Here is a 20,675-nt window from a genome sequence, read left to right as displayed (position 1 = left end):
GAACCTTCCGAAGCACCAGCAAGACCAGCCCAAAGTCCTCTTGAGTCGTAGGCGATTTATGGGTCATGTTCGCTTCGAACATCATCTCAACTTGCACGTGAGATAGACGGACGAAAAGCGCTTAGCGCGGAAGCATTAAATATCCTGTAAGAAAAGCTCACTGCTGATGTAGAGTGGCCGATAATTGGAGAAGACTCATTTACACAAATAAATATGGGAAGACAGTCGCTGAGGCAGTAGTTAACGACACAAGAGTTTACACGACGCACATCAAAATTGCCAATAAAGAGATCAAGAAGCGTTTCTCCGGTTGTTGCCAACCGCGTTGGAGAAATAATTACATTTTGGACAATTGTGCATATCTAAGAGAGACTCAAACCGGCCTTTATTAGGATTATCGACCATTAAGATAATATTTAAATTGCTAACCGAAATTATTTGATACTTATAGTAATTTAAAAATTCCAGGAAGCAATCTAAACAGCTCAAGAAACAAGAATCATCACTGCGAATGGGGCAACAGCAGACACTAAATAAAGTTTTACGTGATTTGAGAACAAGTGCTTCACAGTTCGGGGTAGAGCAACAGAAGTCGGGAAGAAATTCGTACTGCACTTCATTTGAGGCTAAAGTAGACACACCTCCACCACGCTTCTTAAACCGGCTAACAAAATAAGAATTGTATCCTTGCATTTGAAACACATCCTCTTCGCAAGTAAACCCTGTTTCCATCACAATATCGAACACAACTTTAGGCTAGCCAAAACACATTCAATATCATCGTACCTATTGCGACCAGATCTCAAATTATAATGGATAGAGCGCCAAACGACGAAAAAAAAAAGAAGGGAAAAGGAGCAGTGCGAGAGCTCATTTTCGACAGATTTATTGCAACTTGGCACAGAAGCTATATGACTACTTTATTCCTGCGCATATTGCCAAACAACATACCATCAGGCAAGCGGATGATCTGCAAGCTGCAAGCGTATCATATGAGTCGTTAACTAGTCCTTCTAAGTCCTCAACTTTCCATCCATCATCACTGACCGGCTTGACGTCGCCGAACTCCCTGAAGACACGTCGAACAGCTTCCCTTTGACATCAAACGCGCCTTAGTAGATGCTCATCTTATCCTTTTGTCGAGTGAGGTCGCTTACAAGACACACCCTTTCTTAAAATTGGGAGCACCTCCTTGCCTTAACGATTTCTTCGCATCGTCGGTCTTCCCGCTCAACATCTGCGCGTGCGACATCTGATACACCTCTATGCCACTCACTTGCTGTTTGACGGCGAAGTCTTTGAGGGGTCTCCTGAAGTCATCGACGCGATATGGTCGACTACTGACGTAACAGTGCAGTGCAACCGCTCACCTCATCGCTTCTCCTGACGGCAGCGAAAAGATAATAATCAGCTTCCATATTTTACAGCGCAAGGCGACAACACAGTAAGGAACGCAAGACACACGGAGCGCTGACTGTCAACTGATATTTTATTGAAACCAGCCAGTCTTTTATACCACTGGTGGCGAGGAGAAACGGGCAAGAAACATGCGCGGAAGGGACATTAGTGGCGGGAGAAAACACACATGCATCAAACTTCACAGACAAGATATCAGATTTCTTTTGGGGACAATGCTACTGAGGGTGCGCTTATACACTTATCTTGCAACTTCGCTATCACATGTGCCTTCTGTATTTCTCTTGTTAGAGCATCACGATGCTTGCCTGTTACTTTGCTGTCTCTGTACATCAGTTCACAAGGTTCGCTGTTATTTTCGTCAGATCGACAATCTCTGCAGTGTTTGGTAACGTGAGCACAAGTGGCTACGCGTGCGACATTGTCATGGTGCTCTTTTAGTCTTTGGTTTATGCATCGTCCGGTTTGTCCCTCGTACTCTTTCCCACACTATAAAACGACAGGGAATAAATGACACCTTTCTTGCACTTGACAAACTGCTTCACATGCCTGACTGTACATCCGCGTGATTCTCCACTCCTACGGTTAACCTTTTTGTGCGTGCCAGCCGATTTTATGGGAGCCGAGATGACGACTTCCACACCGGCACGTTTTCCAATTGTCTTGAGGTTGTGTGATACCTGATGGAGGTAGGGCATGGCAACAACTTTTTTTAACACGAAAGTGTTTTATGCCGGGGTCCACCAAGACTTCAGTGGCGTATTTCCGTCACGGAAATGACGTGGAAAAAATATACGCAATCAAATGGCAAAGAAAAAAAAGGTACAGTCAACGAACCCACGACCGCTCGGTCCGCAACAATAGATGCCGGGGGCGCTATCCACTGCGCCACGGTCACAGACTCTGGAGGCTTTACGAACGCGCCTTTTATATCTACCATTCTCCCGGTCGGCTGGGTGGTGTTGACCTCTGGGAGTGGTAAGGTAGAGTATTTCGTCATTGCTGTGGCCTCCGGGACTAGCACCTGCAACGCGTTACGCGTCCGTCCCATTCGGCGCGTTTTCAATAGAAGTTAAATTTTGTCAATGCCTTAACACACCGTGAGGTGGCGACCTCTGCCCAAGCGTTGTAAAAGCGTCGGTCTCATTCATAACATAACGCTAATACAAACCAAACATAGATGTGCGACGCGCGCCTGCCTCACCTGGCTGTAACACCGCGTTCCATGCTCACGCGCTCGCCCCGAGAAAAATCGCGGCCGGGCTACCGGGGTTTGCGTTTCCCTCTAGTCCGGCCGTGGTGTTCAATCACATTTTAACATGCCGCGGGATGGCGACCAAGTTCTGCATCCAATATGCGACGCTCTTCTGGTTATCACACCTCGTTCTGTGATCACGCTTTCACCGTTAACTACTACAGCTACCACAAGGGTTTCTTTAATCATTTAACATGGACGTTAGTCGTCGGGATGGAGATGTACCACCAATCATCAAAGTGGGTGCATACACGTTAAACGGTGCTATAGCTGCCAGACATCAATATACATTGTGCAAACTCTCTTATATCACTGTACAGTAAGCATTCAGCTACTTCTGTAAGGACACGCTTTACTTTCGTGTTATTCCGATTCCTATGACGGAGGGATCAACCGTGTTTTTTTTTTCTTTTTTCTCTCAGTTGGAATGGCTCACTGAAATCGCGAGTTTCAAGGGCTATGCTTCAGTTTCTGTGCAACAGCGACCATAAGCTCGGAAGGGTAGCCAGCTTTCGTGAGGTGACTGACTTGTTCCTTAAGGCTTTGTTGCATGGTGTGTTCACAACGCTTCTTTAAAACATTATTAAAACAGAATGAATAATGGCTCATTTAACAAGTTTCGAAGGGGCTGAAGCGTAAGGAGGGATGGGTTTTTGAGCTCGGGGCTTGTAACATTAGCATACATGAGAGGGTGTGTGAGAGGGTGTGAAGATATCTTGACTGTGAAGTTTGACGCATGACGCATGTCTGTTTTCTCTCGGCACAAATGTACCTTTCGCGCATGTTTGTTGCCCGTTTCTCCTCGCCACCAGTGGTATAAAAGACTGGCTGGTTTCAATAAAATATCAGCTGTCAGTCAGCGCTCCATGTGTCTTGTGTTCCTTACTGCGTTGTCGTCTTGCGCTGTAAAATATGAAAGCTAGAAACCAACTCGCCCAACATATTACCTTGTGGATAATAATCAGGTTGTCCTTTGGAACAAGGAGGCACGCTATACTGTGGACTGCGCCGACCACCGTCGTAGCTCGGGGCAAACTTTCTATCCTGCGACCACATCCTTCGGTGTCCAGAATCTAAATGACTCGCCTATACAGCCACGTTTGCGCAACATAAATTTATAAGAAAAGTATAAATGCGAGAGGGGAGTGGCTAAGTGGGCCACATGCTCCTCCCCACTCGCAGCTAATTAAGCTCGCATTTGTAGATGGAGGAAAAAAGAAAGGGGGGATTTTACGTCACGCGATTGAAGCCCACCATGTCGGCCCGACACGTGATCAAAACGTGAGCCGAACAAGCGCCGAACAAGCGTGATTCGATTAAAAGGTACCGGGCGCAATACCCGAAGTCTCGGTAAACCTGATTTCTTGCTTGATCTTGATGCAAAAGATCACGTGTTGGGCCGACACTGCTGGCTTCAAAACGAGTTGTCTTGCCAAGGCTGGCTGCGTGACGTGACGCCCCCTCTTTTTTTTTTATTTCCTCCATGAATTTACAGCGGTCCTTCTCACTGACATTTTCATGTTGTCATGAGCGGCCATGGCACGCCCGAGATGCCGAGCGCTAGCGACGAGAGGACACTGCGTGACGTTTTGCCTGTCAACACGAGCTCACGAGGACAGACACTTATCACAAGACAGCTAAGGGGTATATAAAATTCTCAGTGAAAACTTTGATGAAACGTCTAGAACTTACCAGGCACACAACTCACGACGGCGGTGGCATAATTTCGAGGCACAAGAAGCGGCGTCGACGTGTACTGCCATGTTTCCTTTTTTCCCCGCTACCGCTGCAGCCCAACGCCAATGGCTCATTCACACTGGGTAATCCGACGGCCACCATGACCGGAATTCGCGCGCTGCCGATATTCCACATTGTTCACACCGCTAGCAACCGCACCACCGAAACGAGGGCGCCCCAACGTCAGCGTTCGTTCGTGCGAAGGAACGCTGGCATCAAGGCACTCTGCGTTGTGTTCGCGTTTCGTTGTGGCGAAGCGCATAAACAAGAGCAGGGTCGTCGAACTCCTGGGCCAGCTGGAAAGCAACTTTCTGGAGGCGTCTCACGAGGAGTAACATGCATTCGCCGAACAAGAAACGACGCAATCAGTTGTGGTTGGTTCGTCCTTATTGGCAAGACGCGAGAATCTTGGTCGAGCAGAGATAATGCTACCCGTTCTGCGAGATCGCGATGGTGTATTGCAAAGATGCTAATCGCGACAACACTTAGCAGTTGTCGAGAAATGCAGGATGATTACGAAAGACTTGGCTGTCGCTACGGCCTTCGACGACTGCGATACCACAAGCACACCATCATTTTTCGAACGTTCGACTCGCCTTCCTATTGGTTCGCGGTGAGGGAATCCGGCGGCAGCTGCCGCAAAAGTCGGTACGGGACCGGTCGGCGCGGAAAGGGCTTTTCCGGCGGATCTCGCTGCCGCCGAAGCAGATTCCGCGCGTTCTCGCCGCCGAATGTCTCAGTGTGAACGCGCCATTTGACCATTGGATGCTACTGTATGCTCGCTTTACTCGCCTAACGCGCGTTGTTGTTATTTTTGCGGCTATGCTATTGCTTCCCAACGCTAAGAGTGTTGGGAAGCTGCTGTATTCGCCCAACGCATGAGAGCCGACGCTATAGACGTCAGACTCTGGAGTTTCCAGGATGTGTGGCGCCACCTGTCGGAGAAGTATTGAGTAGTGAATAGACCGACTCTCTCGCACAGTTTGCTATGGGACCAGGTGCAACTAGCGAGTGCGAAACAACGACTGAGCTTAATATTGCGTGTGTTTGCGCATTTAGCACTCAGAACGAGAGCTGTGAGTTGCTCTCCGCTAGTCGGACGCGCCACCGAGCCGTCGTGAAGTGCTTGCTGGATAACTCGCCTGAACGACGGCGAAAACAGCAGCAGACGAGAGCCCTCCGCACGCTACGAAGAAACTCCGCAAAAGACGCACTGTTGCGTTGTGAATTGCCACGGACGTAAAAGAGTGAATAACAACGTTCAGTTTTACCGATTTCCATAGTTGTCGTACGAGGAAGAAAGGCGAGAGCGCTGGATACGGGCCGTTGCGAGCGTGTTGGGTAAGCGAAGTACCCGCGTTCTCCACAGCCGGTGGCATGAATGTGTGGCTCTGCTGTTGTTTTGCGTAGCCCTGATGCAAATCCGTGGTAACCTTGACTATGAAGATCAGCAGAGGCTCTGACCGCGGTGCTTGTCGTGTAACACGAAGTGAGCAGCTAGAGGCAGACTGGAGACGCGTGATACGCACACCGCGACGAGTTCGTCGTCACAACACAGCATTGCGGACGTACGTACGTTTTGAAGGCTCAGAGTTCTGGTTCTAACTAGCTAACACCACGTGCGTCATACAAATAAATCGCAGAATGTTGGTCGGACCCCCTTCAGGTTTGTTTCGCCCATGTCCTCCGCGGTTGCCGTAGCTATCTCGGAGGCCACGGTTTTGCCTTTGGTTGTACCCCGCGAAAGTGGACACGCACGTATCCCCATTTGCAGTACATACAAACGGAAGACGACCATCAAGAGACCATTTGAAAATGCGTAATAAAACACTCCAATGCACAGGAAGCGAGAGATGAATGAAGGGAGAATGCAACTGAAAAGGCGAAAATCGCCGGAGCCATTCGCCCCTGATGAACCGAGTTTTGTACCACTGATCGTAAGATGCATAGCTAAGTAAATTGATCGTGTATGTAGGTACTTTATCGCTGTGGCATACGTATATACCCGATTTTAACGCATTTAGGCTCTAGAGAACGGATGTCGGAGGGCTTGCCACGAACTCGGTGTCGTGTGATGCTCGCTTGTACATGCGAGTTGCAGCGCGCGGGAATAACTAAAACCTATTTTGCATTGTACTCGCAGTTAGCTTTGATCAGCTTCCTTTGTTTCTGAAGCGTGGATTGGCGGAAGAAGCTTTCCAGGTCCTTCATTTTCAGGAAACCGCGCCTCGACACCAACGAAAGAGGAGGGTTATATTGCGGCCTATGCACATTCGCTTGCGGGCGGCTCTCTTTGCACTACCCAGTTAGTGCCAGGGCTACGATGAGGGCGCTGGTGGCGGTGTTTTTCGCAGCGCCGCCTGGGCAGAGTCTGACGTCTATGGGGACGCCGAGCAGATGACGTGGTGCCGATGAAGAGATCGTGAGGGACGTTCACTCTTCCCATTGGCTAAGCAGCCCCATAGGTTCCACAGTGCTGCAGCCAGCTTGTTAGATCGAGTATAAAAGCGCTCTCCAGGATAGAGTGTACTAGAAGCGTTTCTGGTGTACTCTATCCTGGACAACCTGTAAGGTCGATGAGAGGAATGGCACGTTTCAGAAAAATTATGACTTCGAGAAACTTGAATTACTAAACCGCGCTTCCATGGTCTCGAAATGAGCCTTAGTTTGGCCGTTCTACAGGCTGAAGAACGCAGGAATGAACATGAAAGACGCCGCACGTCGGAAAAAAAGCGTTCCTGCCGTGGCCGCTACCTATAAAGGAAGGAAGAAAGAAAGAAATAAAGGAAGACGGAAAGAAAGACTGGAAAAAACGAAACAAAGAACGAGGGAAAGAAAGAAAGAAAAGCAGTAGGCCTAGCACGTCCACCACGAAGTTTCGCTTGTCCCCATTTCCCCTGTTGGGTCAGTGCTCATGAATGCTTTTGGCTAAAGCTGCATCCATGAATCAGCCAGGGTACAGCAATGATGTTTGTGAAATAGACGGCGGTACCAGCGCAATGGCTCCGCTAGAGGTCGATTCTTTAGTTTCAGTGCAAAGTCTGAATGATAATGGATGCTGAACATTTGAGCGCTAAACTGGTACAGTATACTAGAACCGTTTTGATTGGGCCGAAGGACCATTTCCTCGCCTGATTGGGGGTGAGGCGCCACTTGTGGAAAATATCGTGGTGGCGCTAAGGTCGAAGTGGATGGGGATGCGTTGTGCGGGCACGCGCTTTTCGCCAAGCGTTCTTTTGGGACCTGGACCGCGCATGGCAGGGACGCCGATGGGCGTCTCTTGCGGCGCACTCGCGGGGTACCGCGGAGTCCGGCGTTCCTCGATAGGCGAGGTGGTCATGCAGGTTTGGTATTGTAGGCCCATGGCTGGGCTATAGGAGAGACGCGACATTCGCAAATGAAAGAACGCGCACGTCTGCCCTCTAGCCCGACTACTATAGTATGCTCTAGCACATTGGGCCATGTTCGCATCGCATTCTCGGGGTCACAGTTCGTGCTTTGGAAACAATGGTACTCTTAAGCTACTGATCATCACATTTTTATTCTGAATTTCATAACTGCATTTTTCGCCAGCCCGAAATGGCGCCCCGAATACAGCTGTCTGTGATATTCGCGTTCATACATCTTTCTTCAAAGGAGACACCATGACATTTCATTAGTCTGCATAATCGCGTCTCGTCACGCACCCATTGTATTATCTCTGCTTGATGGACGACATTTCATCATGCTTCGCAGAACGGATTTTTGTCGAAAGCTACATTTCGTGTAAGCTGACAGGCAAACGACATAGGCATGAAATTGTGGTGGGCGCGTCTTATAATCAACTTGGGAGGAAGAAAAACATGTTGCTGGCCGCGGCAGTTCCGGACTGCTGAGACTGGACCTACACCCGGCCGATTGCCTGCGCGCAAGCGGCCGCTACAATTAATCTAAGGGGACGCCTAAGAGGCAGTTTTCTCCATTCAGGCCACATGAGGCACCCAGGAACACTAGTGTACGGAACGCGCCACTTGGGGGCGATCGGAGATATCTGTTCGTTCCGCGTTTGCTCTGCTGGTGTTACGTCACAAAAGTGGGCCGTCCGTAGCTCTCTCCCGCTGAGACGAAGACAAGAATTCTTCAAGCGGCGAGCTTTCCGGAAGTACATGCGTATCATTTTTCCTCGGCAAGGGGACCGTATACTTCAAAACGAAGTGTTTCTCGCCTTCTCATAAATACGGTCGTGATACGAAAAGATATTTTCTTTCCTTCTCAAGCTCAAACAGTTTCTGCAACAGCAATAGGTTTGAGTACAAATATTTATTAGTGTTAGTTTTTCTTACGTGGTCGCTTGGTGGTGTCGCGCACGCGACACCACCAAGTTGCGGTTGACTCAGTTTTTCAAGATACATTTCCACCGCAACGTCAGCCTTCGCCTCCGGGTTACCATACCCGGATGTCGGATCTTCGAAGGGAGCTTCTGCTGGCTTTTATAAAAGAGCACCCACAGATCGCGACGCCGTCATGCCCGCTGCGGCCGTCGTACACAAGTGAGGGCCGGGAGGACATGTGCCAGTAGCTGGTAGCGCTTTTGAATGAAGCCCCTGTGCGTAAAACCGCAGCCCAGTGACAGACCCGTTCGTTTCGAGAACCGAGAGTGACGCCACACTCGCTCAAGTCATCAAACGCATCTCGCACCTCTAACCACTCTGCCTCTGCTTCTAAAAACGCAGCAAGAGAAGAGCCCGTCACAAGCGCCATTTTCTCAAAATCAGCTGCTGCGGCAGCCGGAACCACCGCATCATGCCGTGCGAAGCCGCTTGTTCACTCGATAGAACGCGCGTGAATAGTCTCGGGCTCAGTTCGTTTGTAGCAGACGACATGCTCGTTATGACGCGGTATGACGTCACCAAAAAAGAAAAGATCAAGGAAACATTACACCATCTCCCACTAAAGAAAACCATGTGGGGATGCGAAGTAGCGCTGGGTGTTCACATGTGTTTCCATTGTTCCATTTGTATGTTTCCGTGTATGCTTCCTTTGTGTGTGGAGTTCCCAGCTCGTTTCTGTTGCGCTTCGGCTTCGCGTTGCCTCGCAGCTTTGAGGTTCGCTTGCCGGCGTTGCCGTTTACTTTCAGCTTCGCGAGCGTCCATAGCGCCGTTGCGAAGGAGAGTGCAACGGGAGTGAACGCGCGCCGCAATATATACGAGCGCACAGCTGTGGCAGAGAGAGAGAGAGAAACGGGAGAGGAGAAACGAAGCAGAGGCAGCGCTCACGCTACATCCTCCTACCTCCTCGCGCTCACTCGAAGAGAGAGGGAGAGTTAGCGCATGCGCGTGGGGGAGCTGACGCGTGAAAGAAGGACGGACACAGCCCCGAGCAAAAGCTGCTTCGCATCTAAAAAAATGAAGTGGCTACGCCCATGGTTTCTCCGGCTTCGGCCAATCGCGTGCACCACCAGAACGGGCGCAGAACGAAAGGCGCAGAACAGAGATCTCCGATTGCCCACTTGTACTCGGTTAACGCAGCACTCCATCAATGACACGTTTCATGAAAAACTAGTCACTCAAAGCGCAACGACACACACCTCGCGCGTTGCGCCTGCACGCGCACCTAGCCTTTACCCTTCCATCACAACGCCCTCTGATCTACCGACGGGTGGAGCCTCACCTTTAGCCCCCTCGTTCGGCCCACTCAGAACGGTTCTAGTACACTCTAAAACGCGGTCGAAAGCAAAGGACGCACAAGACAGGCATTCTGCTCTGTTGTCGATGTTTGGCTTTGGTGATTGTGCGCATACGCCATTCCAAGCAGGTTTAATTCAAACGCTAGGTGCTGCGATATCTATCGTCTTTGGGTACTAGGCAGCTGAATATTCATTGGTGTGGGGCCATGATGGGGTGTGATGTAGTGAGGCCTCGACCCTTTTGCTATCGGGTGGCTGACTCACGAATATGACCAACCTTGCTGGTTGCTGTTATATATATACATGTTGCGTCAATAACCATCAGTTGGAAGTTGAGCGCCTGTCCTATGTGTATCTTCTTTGCGTACCGGTTTACTTAGTGCTCCTTTGTTCCGCATCAAGAATGAACCAGCTTGACCAAGCGCATGTATTGGAAGTCAGGGTTTGTGCGAGTTCACCATTTTCTTTCAATTGCACTCGCGAGGTGGTCGGCTTTTTCCATCAGGGGCTCAGCCTCCTGGCTCTGAGATTCTCGCAATGGCGACGCCTATGTGCGTCAAAGGCGAGTAGTCGCATATGTTCTCGGCGAGTTCAGCGACCCCATTGAGAATGATAGTGGCACGGTAATAAAATGAAAGTCAATAATATCCCGGCTTTCAGCACGTCAGTTACAATCGAGCTGGACGTCTTTGTGCTCTTCTACTAACTGCCAAAAACTCCGCCACGCACAAAATAGCAAAACTGCCTCGCACAACAAACAAAACCCACTGTAAGCACGTGTCATTGCTCCAAAAAGCATCGCCTCGATGCTTTCCATGCTGTAAAAGCAAGGGGAAGTCCTCAGCATGAGTGATATGACTTCATCCTAGATACGTGGACTACGTCCGGTTGTGGTGCACGACGAGAAGATTGTGTGCTGGTCGAAGGAATAACTCGGTAGTTGACGTCGCTGAGGCGTTCGAGAACTCTGTAGAGCCCGAAGTAATGACGTAGGAGTGTATCGGACTTGCCGCATTGGCGGACAGGAGTCCATATTCATAATTTTCTGCGGGTTCGTACGTCACCTCTCTATGACGAAGGTTGTATTGGTGAGCGTCGTATTGTTGCTGATAGCGGATGCGAAACCGGGATAGCTGACGAGCTTCTTCGGCGCGCTGAGCATACTCGGCAGCATTTTCTGTGGTGGTCACAAATGGGTCAGGTAGTAGCATGACGTCTAACATCGTGGTAACCTCGCGGCCGTGGAGCAAGCGCAAAGGTGTGAATCCTGTGGTCTCCCGGACGGTGGTGTTATATGCGAAGGTTACGAAAGGTAGAACGCTGTCCCAATTCTTGTGATCCACGTCCACATACATGGAGAGCATGTCAGGCAATGGTTTTGTTGAGCCGTTCGGTGATGCCTTGGCTTGCGGATGGTATGCTGTCGTCTGGCAGTGAACGGTGCCGCTAAGTGTGAACACTTCTTCCAGAAGTTAGGCGGTGAAGGCGGTGCCTCTGTCGGTAATGACTACTGCTCGTGCGCCATGACGAAGGACGACAGCATGAATGAAGAAGTCGGCGACATCACTAGCATTGGCTCTTAGAAGTGGTCGCGTTTTGCAGTAACGGGTTAAATAATCCGTTGTAACTATTATCCAGCGGTTACCAGCTGAAGATTTGGGAAATGGACAAAGTAAGTCCATGCCAACTTGCTGAAAAGGCGCTTGTGGCGACGCAAAGCGGCGCTTCTGTGTGCGGTGCAGAGAGCGCATGCGCCCGCACGAAAATTTATCTTCGATAGGAAGGGTGATAACAAAAGTTCAGTTGTTGTTTGGGGCGCGAGTTGTTCACTTGCGCAGCTCTGCCGAGCGCGCGTCTCAACATGGGTGACCCGGACGTGATTCGAACACGCAGCGACCGGAGTGTCGAACCAGCCGCAACATGGATTCAACATCCACGACCGACGCCACTCCGACAGTCTCCGCAGTCGACGGTAAGCTGCCCCCTTTTTGGACTGCGGACCCCGCACTTTGGTTCATACAAGTGGAAACAGTTCGCAGCCAGACGAATCACCGCAGACCTTACGAAATACTACTACATAATCAGCAGTCTGCCGCCCGCCATAGCCATTGAAATCAGGGATCTGTTGCTCGCACCACCTGTCGAAAACGCATATGCAACACTAAAAGAAACCCTGGTTCGCCGAGTTACGCCCTCCGAACCACAACGACGGCAGCAATTGCTTCGCGCCACGGAACTCGGCGACCGCACTCCTAGTCAGCTTTTGCGGCACATGCAATAGTTGCTCGGCGAGACAACAACCACGATAGATAGAGTATTGCTCCGAGAATTTTTTTTGCTAAAGTTGCCTTCAGGCGTCCGCATGGTCATCGCTGCCTCAGAGCGCAAGGATTTAACCGCAGCCGCCGAACTTGCTGACAAACTGGTAGCAATGACACCGCCCACACCCATGGCTGCCGTGCAAGCGCGACAGCCTCTAAACGAACTTCAAAAGATGCGTGAGGAGATTGCTCGACTTGCCGAAACAGTATCAGCTTTGCACACAAGCAGGAGGGCGCAAACGATAACCGAGCCTAACACGCCGCTACCGCAAAAGCAGCACGAGCATATCTGCTGGTATCATCGGAGGTTCGGAAGTAGTGCACGTAAATGTGTCCCACCGTGCGCGCACTCGGGAAACGGCCGCGGCAGGCACTGAGGGCGACCAGTGCTACTACGTTGCCTCCAAGTCGTCCCTCAGTATTCTTCATTACCGACCGCAACAACGGAATACGTTTCTTAGTTGACACAGGCGCCGAGGTGAGCGTTTTACCGGCGTCACAAGCTGAAAGAAAGAAATCTAGTACATCGCCCTTGCAAGCTGTCAATAACACGGTGATAACAACGTATGGCCATCGTTCACTGTCGCTGAACTTCGGTTTAGCTGCTGAGGTCAAATTCGCCATACTAGGCGCAGACTTTCTCCAGTTCTTTGGTCTGTTGGTCGACGTCCGCAACAAACGGCTTCAAGACCCTGTTTCTCGGGGAGCGGTACAGGGCACGCCGTGTTGGCACCCCCCTATCAGCCCGGCCTTGCTTAGTCCGGCTGGAGAAGCGTACTTCACTGCAGAGTTCCCAGAGCTGACGCGACAGCCACAGGCATTCCCAGAAGTAAAGCACGGCGTCCTGCATCACATCGAAACCACAGGCCCACCGGTCTATGCGCGACCACGGCGCCTGTCACCCGAGAAGCTGCGGTTGGCTCGACAGGCGTTTGCCAACATGATGGAACTCAGGATAGTACGTCCTTCATCCAGCCCATATGCGTCACCTCTTCACATGGTCCCAAAATCGACAGACAATGATTGGCGCCCTTGCGGGGACTATCGAGCGCTGAAGCGGGTGACCGTGCCAGACCGTTACTCAGTCCCGCGCATTCATGACATGACCTCCTTCCTGCATGGTGCTACCATTTTCTCTTTTTCCTCTTCTACTAACTGCCAAAACTCCGCCACGCACAAAATAGCAAAACTGCCTCGCACAACAGACAAAGACCCACTGTAAGCACGTGTCAATATCATCGCAATGTTTGGTACCATGCGTTGAGACTAACAAATGCGTTGGAAAACCACTCGGGCAAACGTGACAGCGTGCTTACGTTCGGGTATTTTCACTAATTACCTGATGCATCAGTTGAAGCATCTGTGCGCCTATTGGTCGCAGAGTTCCTCTGTAGAACTGAGTTGGAATGCTGTGGTGCTGGAGGATTATGCATTTCAGGTGGAACGGTGGCTAGACTACTAATGAAGAGTACTAATGCAGAACCATAATCCTACCCATCAAATGTCTCGAAAGAAGTAAAATAATTTCACATGCTTTCACTAATAATCCGTGCAGAGGCACAATATATCCGCGTATTGCAAATGCAATAATATACGGTCATGTGTACACGGTAGGCCAAAATTACCAAAGTATAATCACACTATCCAAGTTATTCAGCCAAGTATTAGAACATGCTTTTAGCGCTTCAAGGCAAACCAGCATTATCACTTTTAGCGGGGTAGTAAATCTAAGGGTAGCTTTAAAGTTTCCGATATGCAATGTGCAGGAATGACTTAATAAAACACCGCAGATATTGTAAAAGTAAATAATTCATCAGAGAAAAGTTGCAGTTAAATTTATTTAGAGAATCATTATCAAAATACCTACTTATATTGTTTCTTATGAGTGCGCGACGCTGTTCACGCGAGCATAATGCCTTTGTAGTGGCGTTCATCGCAATCTTCAATTTTATATTGTTTTGGCTTCGTGCAATTGCAAAAAAGTTTGTAATACATTCTGCAGAATGTTTCGTCTTCAGGTTTTCTTACGAGGTTGGCCTTGTTCACCCAAAGTTCCCAGCCTTCCCTGTAAGCTGTGAAAATATAATTATTTATTAGCATCCCTCTAGAAAGAAATACATTTTCTAGTGACTCCCTGCGCCTGTCTGCGCAGAGCAGTGCACTGGTAACGCTGTGCAGTGTTGCCCAGCCCCTTCCCGCTCACTGGAAACACTGGCGGAGTACTGGAGAAAAGTGATGGGTTAACTTGTCGGCTAGCTGGTTGATCATATCGTAGGGGAAACAGCGCAAAGACCAGGACAGAAAAGGCACACATACAACCACACGTGAGCGCGCTGGGCGTACTTTGTCTATAACTGCATATTGGATCGCGAGCTCATTTGTAACAATATTCTGTGTTCAACACAGAAAAATATAAACGTAATGAAAAGTGGGCTAGCTGGTAGGAATTTATAATGGTAAAATTTCAGCGCACAGTGAACAGACAGCCAGAAGAAAATTTGTTTGACTACTTGCTTCCATCTACGTCTGTTGTGTGTACGCTGAAATAATTCTGTTACATAATAATATTTATTCATTTATATTACCGAAATAATATTTACTTAACACTTTATGTCTAGACAATGAACGTGGGTGTGAACTTTCTCTGATGTGTGTGAGTGCCGTTAATTTATTTCACAAAATTGCATCGAGAGAACATATCATCCGCAACACAAAATGACATTACTATTAATGTTATATTCAGCATCAATCTACTCTAGCGCTCAGTCCTTCTATATATGCCCGTACTGCTGCAGTTCGTACGAGTGTCACCGGCAGCACTTACCGCTGTGAAGGAAGGTGTGTGAACAGCGCTAAAGCTTATTGCGAAATCTCAGCGGCGCCGCACACGACCTGAAGTTGTCGATTTCGTGAGCCTTAAGCTATTTATGTATATGCGTTAGAGAACCTGAGGGCTTCACTTTTCACTTGTTTATTGCTCTTTCTTCGTACATGCACATTTTCCCCCTTTCATGTTCTGTTTTAAACATCGAGACGATGTTTTCTCTTGGTTCTCTTCCTATTTTAGTTTAGCCGGTCTGATACATGTATAACCGCTGCATTTCGTAAACTACGCCCGAATCTGGGAACCTTCCAGATTATGTCAGAATTTTCTGTTAATTGAGCGCGAACAGTAGAGTTTATTCTGTAACGCGGCCACCAACTATAAGGCCGGAAACTTCGATGCCGCATCTGTAATTGCCGACGCGCCTTACTGCAGATCAGACTGCTCGATATCCGACGCTCTTCTCGTAGATGTCAGTGCATAGTGTGAATTGTTCGTACTATGTCTTTTCATTTCCCGGTCACAAGTCCGCCCAATAGAGTTCCGTATTTTGGAGTCCTGCCTTCTTCACCGTCACGCCCTCGTTTCAATATGTCCGAACTGTTTAGCGAGTTACTCCGAATGCAGCACACGTCGTCGATTACGATAATCGTTTTTACTGCAAAAGGCGGCAGATGGATGTTCTAATCCTTGGCAGCAGAGACCGCAAAAATGAACTACCTTCTTTTTGAATGTAACATGTACGGAGCCACTCAAATCTGCGTTCCTAAACAATCAAAATTAATTTTGGGGTTGTAGCACCACGCCACTCATGGCCAGCCGGCCAGGGAAAAACAAGAGCCTCCTGTGGCTCGTGGTGGCACGAGCTAGTGGGAATGCTCTTGGTCTTGTACATTTATGCCACAGGAGGGAAGGAACCAGGCGGCGAACCAGAATCACAATATATATGTTACACCGCGACCAGAATCCTGAGGCCAAAATTACAGCGCAAATGCACGAGACACCCGTGAAGAAAATAAACGTAGGACACAAGCGCTGAGTAGCAACTGATTTATTCTCTCATGCGCCAATGTATATACCGGGTGTCGCAGCTATATTTAGCCAAGGGTTAAAAAATTCAATATTAAAGGCAGGCCAGTGAAATCAGTTGGAAATTGCTGCCAGTCGCCTTGCATACTACAGACCTTTTTTGGGTTGGTAGTTTATAAATTTCATAATTGCGGTTATTAACTAAATTGCTAAATATTGACTTTAGGCCACAATGCGACTTGCAAAGTTCGAGAGCGTCTCCGGAAAGCACAATTGCATTATTTTCGATAAAAAAATGTCCCATACATTTTTTTCCAAGCTACGAAGAAAGCCCGTGAAATACAAAAATAATCACGTGACTAGCGCGTTCGCGCGACAGCGAACGTGCTGCCCTCAGCCGTAGTTTGAGCGAACAAAATCAGCTGCGGCCGCGACTCGCCGGCTCAGTTGCAGCGGTAGGCCGATAAGTTGGTGATGGTTTCTTGGCCCGCATCAGCCAGTTGGTGCGCGTGACGGTGCATGTTCTGGCCAAGGAACCATCGCAAACCTCTAGCACCGTGGGGATTTCTTTGGTGGCCTTTTCTACATCCTTTCGAATTTGCACAAACAGTTCGCTCATCGTATCGTACTGTTGTTTGTCATCATCTCGTGTCATCCTGAATAGATCCCAATCTACGTATTTGTAAATCTTAGAGGGGACGGTCCTGATTTTGACTGAGAGCGGTACTATGTAATGGTCCGTTCCTATATTTTCCTGGAGATTAGCCAAGTTGTCTTCGCATTTGTGACGACGCTAATGTCTGGGGTCATGTCCTTCGAGACCGAATGGCCTACTCTTGTGGGTAATCGCGGATCCGAAACTAGGATGAGTGCGAAATCTCCAGGCGCCTTGACTAAGCCCCTTTCGCTGTTTGCCTAATACCACCAGGCCGTGTGTGGAGCGTTAAAATGTCGAATCACTAGCAGGGGTTTGTTACCAGCGATAGTTGCTGTCCGTCATATGAGGGTGTAAAAGCACTGTCTCTGAGTCGATGGGGGACTATAAATATTGAGGATAAATAAGTGCTGTCTGATTTTCCCACTGGAGATAAGCTCGGCCAGCTGCGCAACTAGGTTCATTCTAGAGTCTGCACGACTAATTCTAATCTCATGTTCCTGAAAGGAGATACCCTTTCTAATCATTGCGACAATGCCCCTGCCATGATCCCCAAATAGCAACAACGCGTAAGCCGAGAAAATTGCCACTTCGCAGAGGGTTTCCCGCAGGAGCAGGACGTGTGGCTTAATTTGTGCGTTGAGAAACTTCTGGAGCGCAGCCATACGCCTATAAAAGCAGGCGCAATTCTAATGGCAGATAATTATCTTTTCTGCTTCGCCCACCATTTTTACTCTACTTAGCATCCCCGTTAACGCAGTCAGATGACTCGCTGCTGACTCCTGGTCCCTCATTATTTCATTAACACTTACATTTTTAATGCATCCTGTAATACGCGTGTATAAATATTAAGCACGTGTGGTTACTTACCTCTTCCTGCTTTATTTGATTGCTTCTGTATAACAGCGCAACCCCGAATTGTATAATGAAATGTATGCGTCAAGGATTCACCTGTTTCTGAAATGCAGAGGGATGACAAAGACTGAGCTATCGCACACATTGTTTGAACGCCAGGCCGCCATGTAGAGTCTGGCCTCTGGGGCTATATAGTAACGCGTGAATGTCTCAGGCAAGAACCCGCGTCTCTACACCCGAAGCTGTTTGTGCATCAAATGTGAAGCCTTCTAGTACTACAGATATCTGTTATGCACTTCTTTCTCGTGTCTGCGTTATTGTAATCATCATAACCCATATGCCTATCATCATCATTGTCTTCGGGTGTGTGGTCTTCGTCATCGTTTCCGTGGCGCTTGTTGGCTCCCGAGTTCGCGACTAAATAAACGTCGTTCTCACCGAGACATCATACGTGGTGGATGTGCAAAGAATTTAAAACGTTCGGTCCTCTCCTTGCTGGAGCTCCGTTCGGGTCATCACTTGCACCTAATGTCACCTAGCAAGACGCTGAACGAGCCGGCCGACGCCCATGCCACTGCCATCCCGCCTCCGCAAGCCTCCCTATCTACGTCATCAACAAGCTCCAGCGTGATCCCCGATCTTCACCGGTCTCCGCGGAGATGATGTGGAGGACTGGATTGACAGTTATGAGCGAGTTAGCTCTCCTATTCTGTGGAACGATCCGCAGATGTTCCGTCACGTCTCCTTGTATCTGACGGGTGTTTCGAAAACATGGTTCTTCAATCACGAGATTGACTTCACCGACTGGTCTGGCTTCAAACAGCAGCTTCGTCAAGTATTCGGCACACCTTCCGTTCGATCCTCTCTCGTGAAGAGTACCTCAATGCTCGCACACAAAATCCGGGAGAGTCATACACATCGTACATCGAGGATGTTCTTGCGCTCTGCCGGCGTGTACGTTCATCGAGGATGAAGTCAGACAGAGTACGCCACGTTCTGAAAGACATAGGTGTTGCCTTCAATGCCCTCGCTGTTCAGAATTTGTCTACTGCCGCTGACCGCATCACACCGTGTGAGCGCCTGGATAAACTTGACTCCGTCCGCCTACAACCGCCCACTGGCGAACCGCGTCCTACGGCGGTCCGTGACCCTAGCTACATGATAACGGAGATCATACGCCAAGGACTGCCGTCAATGGGTTTTTCGCCACGTTCACAGTGTCCTCCACAGCCTTCAGCAACGGCCTTGCAAGACACCATCAGTGAGGAACTAACATCCTTGACCTGTCCAACGCACGTCCAGCCAGCTGCTTCTCGCCTAGCAACGTACGCGCACGTTGCTGCCGCGCCTGCCTGCAATGCAAATTCAACAGTGCCGCTACCATCGTACGTGTCGGTTGCTGCTGCGCCACTGGTCCACTTCGGGTTAATGCCACCTGAATGTCCCACCTGACTGCACTATGCTACGGTGCAAGGAACACCCTCTACTACCCGCCTTGGCGTTCGTCCCGCGCAACATGCTATTATTGTGGATATCCCTATTGCAAAACAGAGCGCCACTGGGTACCAGCGTCCAGTGCCATGCCTGATTATGGGCCCAGTGTCGCGCTGGATACTGGGCCTCTGGAGCGGCGTTTTACTGGGAGGTGCTGGGTTCTCAAGCGCAAAAGGGCTCTACAGCGTTAAAACGGCGGTGCCTACGTGCCCTACATAAATATATTAGCGAAGAAAGTCATATGGATAGCATTAATGCAATAAAAAAAGGAAAAAAAATGTATTTAAAAAAAAACCTCCGCCACGAGGATTCGAACTTGCCATCTCAAACTCCCAATCTCCAAGCAAGTACTGTACCACTGCGCCTCGCTGAAACATGTCGATAGCGCTTTAAAAGGGCTAGTCAATACAGTAAGACAGCGTTTCGTTTTATATTTTGATGCCGCGTATTCAAGGAAGACGCGATCTCCCTTACCAAATCAACCTTGCTTCTTTATTAGACACAAACAAAGGGTTACCGGCAACGAATGAAATGCGCAAAATGGGAAGAGCGCTAAGTTTCTTTAAGAATTTATTCCCGTCTTAACTCCGAAATATATCAAATGGATCGAGGAGCAGGGTGTAGTTTGACGGCTGGTGCTGCCGATTTTTATTAGCGGTTTCTCGCCCTTGCTAATGATCAACATGTACAGAAGCTTTATGATGACTCGTTCGATAAACACGCGCCTACATGAATTCATGCTGAGTAGTTTTCTCGCACGAGCGACGATATTACGGCGGGGCGGGCGTGCCTGTATTCTGATTTCAGTTCTATCGACACCTAGAACTATAAAACCGCTCAGCAAAAACAAATACAATTCGTTGAAAAAAGATGCCGGTGCGTAAGTTCATTAACGCGTACCAGTTGAACGGTATGTCTTCAGACGTATGAGTCAGAGAAGTACCAGCGAGTGCCTCCGGCTGCTTTCGATGAGCCTGCGTTCGTTGCTGAAAGCACGTCGCATCGATGGTCATCGTTCCTTGTGCGGACACCGTACACAAGAAAAAATGGTGAATTTAGGTTTAAGGATGTCCAGACTACAGTTTACAGTAATTCTTACACTTTGGAATTGCGTGTACTTAAGCCAAGAAGCGCCGGTGGCATGTAGACGGACTCGGCCGGTACGCTAGGCCTAACGTTCGCTTGGAGCCGCACTGGGTATCACCGATCTCGGCGCAGATGAGTTGCGATGGTTGACGTTTCTGCATTTTGGCCTCGGAACCTTTTTTAAGTGTTACCTAACGTATAGCTGAAGTAAGTGGAAGTGCAAGAATTGCCCGAGATGCGTTTCCGGTGTGGCGATCTCGAACGACGGCTGTTTTTCTGGCCTCCGTTGGGAGCGGTCGCGAAGCCAGAGCTCATTCACTTCTTGCCAACTGCACGGC

The sequence above is a fragment of the Rhipicephalus sanguineus genome, chromosome 8, assembly GCF_013339695.2.
Source record: "Rhipicephalus sanguineus isolate Rsan-2018 chromosome 8, BIME_Rsan_1.4, whole genome shotgun sequence".
Taxonomy (NCBI): Eukaryota; Metazoa; Arthropoda; class Arachnida; order Ixodida; family Ixodidae; genus Rhipicephalus; species Rhipicephalus sanguineus.
Note: the sequence above shows the minus strand (reverse complement) of the source record.